The sequence below is a fragment of the Octodon degus genome, unplaced genomic scaffold, assembly GCF_000260255.1.
Source record: "Octodon degus isolate 3935 unplaced genomic scaffold, OctDeg1.0 scaffold00013, whole genome shotgun sequence".
In the NCBI taxonomy this organism is placed as follows: Eukaryota; Metazoa; Chordata; class Mammalia; order Rodentia; family Octodontidae; genus Octodon; species Octodon degus.
In genome coordinates this window covers 7,024,593-7,032,031 of record NW_004524589.1, presented here as the reverse complement: position 1 = coordinate 7,032,031, position 7,439 = coordinate 7,024,593, and the positions used below count along the sequence as shown (strand labels likewise).

General features: G+C 33.4%; 1 pseudogene; it reads left to right on the top strand.

The window, feature by feature from the left end:
* The window catches only part of LOC101569932, a 45,569-nt pseudogene that overhangs the window by 5,652 nt on the left and 32,478 nt on the right, over positions 1–7,439 (top strand).

The following is a 7,439-nucleotide window of genomic DNA, read 5'->3' as shown; positions in this document are numbered from 1 at the left end:
GGTCTTCTGTTTAACTGGCAATGTCAGAAAGTATGAAGATGAAATATAGGAAGTAAAGCCATGCTGTTATGTTGAGCTGTGGGGGACTGTTCTCAAGTTTTAAAAGGCAAAAGTTTATATTCTTCTCCATTAATACGTTAACTTTTCCTGTACATTAATTATTTCCTTTATATTTTCTATCTATATGATTTCTGTACCATTAATGAAGTCCATATATTATTAATTTTTATTTGCTGATTATATTTTGACTAGGTAATTCATTAGTTATTACTAATATTATTTTGTGTATGTGATTATTTTTCAAAATATATCTCTCAAGCAGTTATATTTTAACAGTTTTTAATTTTAACTTGGTATCAAGTTGTCTACTGACTGTCAGAGAAACAAATAAGCCCTGGATATATTTTTTCCTAGGTTTGTTGTGGCAGAAGTGTCTCTCCTCTGTAGTTTGGTGATTAGCTTTATTAACTACTCTTTTCCTGTTTGCTACTTTTTACTTTTGTAGTAAACTTTTTACTTTGAGGAAGCTTCAAGCTAGCACTCCTGGCACCATCCTGATCATCCTCACCAGGCACTACAGAGGCAAGAGAGTAAGTTTAACACATACATAAGTTTAAGAAATATTTAAACTTCTTTAGAGGAATTACTTGTCCTGAAAATGAAGTGGGTAGTGAGCCTTGTCTCTGTTTAGAAAATATTGCATGAACTCTACACTTTATAGAAACAGAATTAGAGAGCTATTTCATAGTAAATCAGAACTATACTATTAAGTTATGTGATGAGCTTTTCTGAACTACTCAGTAAATCATAAAGCATGACAATAGGACACTCGATGCACTCCTGGGCATTGCATAATAAATGAAATTTCATGAGAAGTTGCCCAATAACTTCTGATGCATTAATCTCTTAATCACGTGCTTCCACAATAGAGTTGTATGAAAAAATTATTTCTTTGCCTTTTGTTATAAGGGTGTACCTATCGATCAGTGGATAAACTGACTAAAGACTGAAGTCGTCTTTGCCACATCATTATCTACAGTCATACTATTGAGAAAACTGGGATGTATTTGTTTTGAACACTACACACTGTTAATTAAAAATTTCAATAAATACTAACGTCATTTCAAACAGGAAACTTGATTCATAATTTTAACTTATAACTCATTAAATTAAAGTATTATTTTAAACACAATTTAAACTGAGTTAATATATCAAAACTTATAACAGGTAATATTTATTAATATATTAAACATCATGATTTAATAGAAAAAATTCAATTTCCATACACTGTAAATATGTATTGTATGTGTGAAGAGCCAGCAAAATGCTTATACTTCATGTGTTTAAGTGTATTTAACCTGTAACTTGCATACTTGTGAAGTGTAATTAATCTTTTCATAATGTAAGAAAAATTTGGACAGATATGCATTGTGTGTTTGAGTCTTTTTTTTTCTTTTTCTGTATTTTAGGGAAGAGTCTACAGGATATTCAGGGTCTCACTACTAGATCGGAATCATAGTTATCCACCTATTTACAGACTCCCAAGAACTGGGATTATCGGCTTGCACTACCACACCCAGTCTCAATTGCAGTCTCTGCATGCCCCTGGAGCAGGGCTGGCATGGCAGGCCCCGGGGTTGAACCCCCGGCCCTGGGCCTGCTTGTAGGTGCTTAATCCACTGAGCAATTTGGTCAGCCCTTGAGTCTTAATTGTGCTTTTAAAATGATATATAGTTGAGTTTCAATGCATTTACAATTAAAATTGTTCAATAATCCCGATTTTTTCCAAGATAATATTTGGAAAGCATTTGAAAAGTGAAAAATTTAGCATATATGTACTATATTACCTACCATATGGTGCTTATGGCTATTTTATACTTAACACGTTATTTTTTTAAAATTCAAATGCACCTATTTTAAGAATATAGCTGGTACCTGTACTGGATAAATTTTGTTTATAATTTGATACCTTGAATGGAATACTAAAATCCTGCCTTACTTCAAATAATAAGAAGTGGATGTGACAATAATAATGAGACCCAGAACTCTATGCAGAATAAAAGGACAGAAAAATCCTTCCAGGAAATTTTATAATCACAGGGACAACGTTCTGTGCAAATTAAACCACACTTTCATGGGGGCATTTCTGAAGCACTGGACTTACATTAAAGTGGTGAGCCACTTCATGCTATGGAAATACATAGGCATGCAAATGTATACAGTGTTGAGTTATCTATGATGCTTTACACAAAAGTTCTATATGTACAATACACAGAAAGTAGGTACTGAACATTCAGATCAGATCCAAGAAAGAATCACTACTATTCCATCCCTTGCTGGCTGAGGCTTTTGTTTTATATAAGAAGCAGAAGACCTAAAAATATTCTTCCTTGCATCCAATTATGGACCGGTAATGCAGAGTGGCAGTTGTGGCTGTTTCTTTCTCTGTTACCTGTGCCATGTAATTAGCATTGTTCACCTGTTCACTTTTCCTATTCTTTTCTCCATTAAAAGACTTGATGTTGACAGAGCTTCATTTAGTGAAACCATGCTAGCGCCATACAAGACTGAAGTATACAATTCAATTCTTCTAGAACTCACAGTTTAAAAGCTTCTTGCATGATTTATTAATACTGTCACTTCAGATAATTAATAAGAGACAAACTATTAATCTGTTCATATTTACATTGTATGAATTTATATTTCTATACAAGTAGACATCATTTATATATGCATTCATACTCTTACATAAACTTATTAAGTAAAACAAAAAATGGTCCAAGAGACCATGAGACTGAATTTCAATATTGTCTTTGAACATAAAGATAATACAATAAAACCTTGTATCTTATAATTTTTATTATATTAAATGAAAGTAATAATTTTGATAAATAATGTAATACATTTTTAGACAAACCAAATTCATATGAAAGATTAATAATTATGTAACAACTATGTACACTGATGGCTTGTTTTTATGCGTTATTATTTGATGTGATTTCGCATCACAGGAATACTAGCCATAGCCTGGTGAGAATTGGAGCAATGCATTCTAAATTATCAACATAAACAGTCATTGAATTTTTTATTTTTTAAAGACAGTAAAAAATAGCATTAAAACAGAAAAGAATTACTAGTCACAGAATTTCACTTAACAAAGTAGTATGAATTTCACAGTATTTGTTGCAATGCATAGTAGTGTCTTCTAAGTCATTCATATTACTAGACATATGCCCACAAAATTGGAAGAAGAAACAAATGTATAGGAAATTAGGAAAAGAAAAAGTATAACTGAAGAAAAGAGACAAAACAAATTAAACATTATCTGCTCCTTTCCATAGACCAGAAGAAATCCACAGTACAGTTGTCCAAACCATTCTTCTTACATGCATATATAAATCTCTTTCTCTCACTCCATCTCCTGTCATTTTTTATGTTAAACTTTTACACATTAATTGAAACAAAATGGATGTATTTTCAGAAGCATTTTGTCTAAAATTCTAAATAATGTTGGAAGTAATGAGAATATGAAATAGTTAATCATTATAATTAAAGAGTTTTAACATATTTAAATGAAACACACTACATTTTCCTTATAGTATTAATATTTTCATTATAAAATACTTAACCCTGAGGAAAAATTGGAAAAATCTATAAAGTACAATATATGCCTTATCAGTTTTCATAGTTGATATTTAAACTTAGAAAAGTAATCACAGAACCCAGCAGGAGCTCATGTAAAGAATATTTATGCAGAAAATATCATAATTAATATTTTCCAAATCTCACATTAGTATAACTACTTAGAAAAGTGTCAATACTGTAAGGTTTCAATTTTGAAAGCTTTTATTTTTTAAAATATGCATATTGTTATACTGAAGCATTTTGCAAAGTAAAGTGACATTACTTATTCAAGGTAAATATTTTGTCATTTGCCTTTAACTTTTTCTTTTTCTTTTCTTTTTTCTTTTTTCTTTTTTTTTTCCAGCACTGGGGATTGAACTCAGAACTCTATGCATGCCAGGCAGGCACTTAATCTATTCAGCTACCACCTTGGCTCTTGAATTTAACTTTTTAAGTTTCAATCAAATCAAAACCTCCTTAAAATTTAATTTATATACATCCAGTTCCAGAAAAACTAGATTTGTTCTATTTTTCCTGGGTAATTGTACTTGCAGCTTAAAAGCACTAAGAATAACAAAGGAAATAAATGGAAAACTGACAGAGAGAAGGTAGACTTCCTAAAGACATAAGAACTTCAGTAAGGGCATAGTGATAAATTTTCTGAATATCTTTATTAACTTTCACAAATCCTAGATAGGTAGCCAAGACATTCTAAAAGTCTGCACCTCAGAACCGATAGGCACAGGAAAGATGAAACATTTTCTTCATGGCCAACTTGACAATACTGGCATGTTACCAACATAAAAATCTTCTCTTGTTAGGTCTGGTGGGACTGGACTTGGAATGTGCCTTTAACTTACTCATTTGCTTTGTAAAAACAGGCATATTGGCATTACCCACTGTCCAGTTTGGTCACCTGAATCAATGCTAATCTTCCTGTGGAAGAAAATGATGTTCCTGTCCCATGCTAGCCCACTACTCACTGTTACACTCTCAGGAATCCCCAGTCAACTGAACCTCCACCACCATCTGACAACACAAACTAGCCAGGGCTACAAGATTAAGGACCAGACAGAATGCCACTTATAACAAATATTATAGTCATGGATCACAACAGGAACATGAACTCCCTAGCACACCCAGCATCAAAGATAGAGAAATGGGAAGTGAAAATAACAACCAAAATGTGTAATAGATTTTGTGAAACAGGGAGAAAATGTTGAAATGGAAAAGGAAACTAGGGAGGGTGAAGGGGGAAAGGAAGCAAAAGAGAGAAATGAAAGGAAGAAAGAAAGGAAGGAGGAAAGGAAGGAAGGAAGGAAGGAAGGAAGGAAGGAAGGAAGGAAGGAAGGAAGAAAGGAAGGAAGATAGTTTTGTAATTAAGGAAGGGAAGAGGGTTTGACAGGAGGAACAGGGAAAGAAGAAAGAGAATTAAGATATATCATGTACAGGTAAAATTCTCTAAGATGTATGTAAAATTTACCAATAAATTTAATATTTAAAAGAACCACCCAACTAAGCTGAACCAACAAACCTTACTCCCAATCAACAACCCTGCCCATCACAGAACATCTAGATATAACCTAAAATATGAATATAGGTGATTCACAAAAGAGAGATAAGAAAGAAGACTAGAAGGCAATTTAAATCAATCCACTTCCTGTGGCATCAAGTGAACAAAACAGAAATCTAAGTTTATGCATTCATGCTATAATAAAAAATGGATAACATAAGTATACAATAGAATCTAAATGAGATATGCAAAACAGCCTATCCAGTGACAGAATACATAGAACACTCAAAAGATTACAGCAGCAGGGAGACTATAGATAACAGTGAAATAGTGCACATTTGAACATGCTCTAGGAGGGTCATTGTGAGTGTTTTCACTATTAAGTAATAATAAATATTTGAGCAGATACATAGGTTTAATCTGATTTACATACTATATAATATTTGGTGTATAAAAAATTAAAATCGTACTTAATTAAAACCTGTATCTTTGATATGTCAGTATAAAATACATTTAATAAAAAGGATGTTGAACACTCTTTTCCATATATATTACATTCACAGAATGATGATATATAAAGATACAGAAAAATTTCATCATAAGCTTTGGGGCCTTAATTTACTTCAGTTCTTTATATATTCTAGGAAGAAGACCTTTGTCTGAATGACTGGGTGTTAAGATGTTTTCCAAATTTGTGGGTTATCTTTTCACTTTGTTGGTGATTTCTTTTGACTTGCAGAAACTTCTCAATAAGAGGAGGTCCCAGTTGTTGATTCTTTGAAATATTCCTGTTAGCTTCAATTTTGTTCATGAAATATTTGCCTACCACTATATCTTCAAGATGTCTACCTACTTTCTTTTCCAAATTTAGTGTTTCTGTTTTAATGTTTAGATCATTAATCCACTTTTACTTTAGCTCAAAAATTTGAGATTTCTTGAAAGCAAGTGGTAATATTCAATCATATGTCCAATTGTACATAACTATTTTAATCTGAGCAACCGATTTGAAGATAAAAATAGATAATATATCAACCTGTTAATCAGATGTTCTTGTTTTGAAAATATGTAACATATGTATTGTTGTATGTTACATGGTTTCTGTCTTTGTTTCTGATATTTGTTCTTGATGTTGTTTTTACTCTTCAAAATAAATTAAAGTTATAATAAGAAAGAAAAATTTCATCATAGCTAGAAATTTGGAAGAATGGAAGGGTGGCTGAGCTACCAAAGGTTAACAAATCAGTCAAACACACACACACACACACACACACACACACACACACACACACACACACCCCACATATACATGAAAAGCTAGAGAGTATATGGACACTGGAGTACATGGTTTTTAATCTCTTTGATTTTCTTATCACAAGAAGAAACTTGAACATGACTTTACCTTATGAATTATTTTTACAACTGCATGTAAATTTACGATAATCTTAAAAATAAATGAGCCATAATATTAATCACAAAATCCTATATATTACTAAATAATATAATTTTAATTTGATATGACATTTTAACCATATGAAAGGATTGAGACGACCCAGGTCACGGGATCCTGAACAGACCCAGAGCACAGGTCCGGCGAGTGAGTGAGATGACCTGGGGCCCTGCGGATCCTGAATAGACCCAGAGCACAGGCCCGGCAGTAAGTGAGAGGACCCGCTCCTCGGAATCCTGAATAGAACAGGAGTGCAGTCCCGGTGACCCGGGACCCACGGATCCTCATTCGACCCAGGCTGCAGGCCCAGCAGGGAACCCTTCTGCAGAACTCCCTGCAAAGAGGCTAGAGGCAAGACCCACCCAGCTGATTCAGGAGCAGAACATCTTCCCAGAGAGACACAAAGGGTTCAACTCTAATGCCTGTAGCAGAAAGAAGTGGAGCACACATTCAGAACCAAACAACCCGCCCTGGAGGAATTGGAACTTCATAGATCCAGACCTGGTGCTAAGATAACAACTCTATCTACGCTCTACAACAAAGGTTAGAAGACAGTGGTACACAAAATGAAAAAGAGAAGGAACAAAATGCAGTCTCAGGCCCCAAGTCCACCCAGTACAAATGCAGAAGACACTAGCACTGAGGAAACTGGAAATCACACACCAGATATCTCTGAAATAATAGCGTTGACAGCAAAGAATCACCTGCAGACAGGTACAGAAGAAATCAGATCAGAAATAATTTCAGAACTAAAAGTGTGGTGGTAACTATAATCAAAGAAGTACTAAGTACTTCTAAAGAATATACTGATAAAAAAATAGAGGAGAATATAAAAATGATGGAACCCCTGAATAA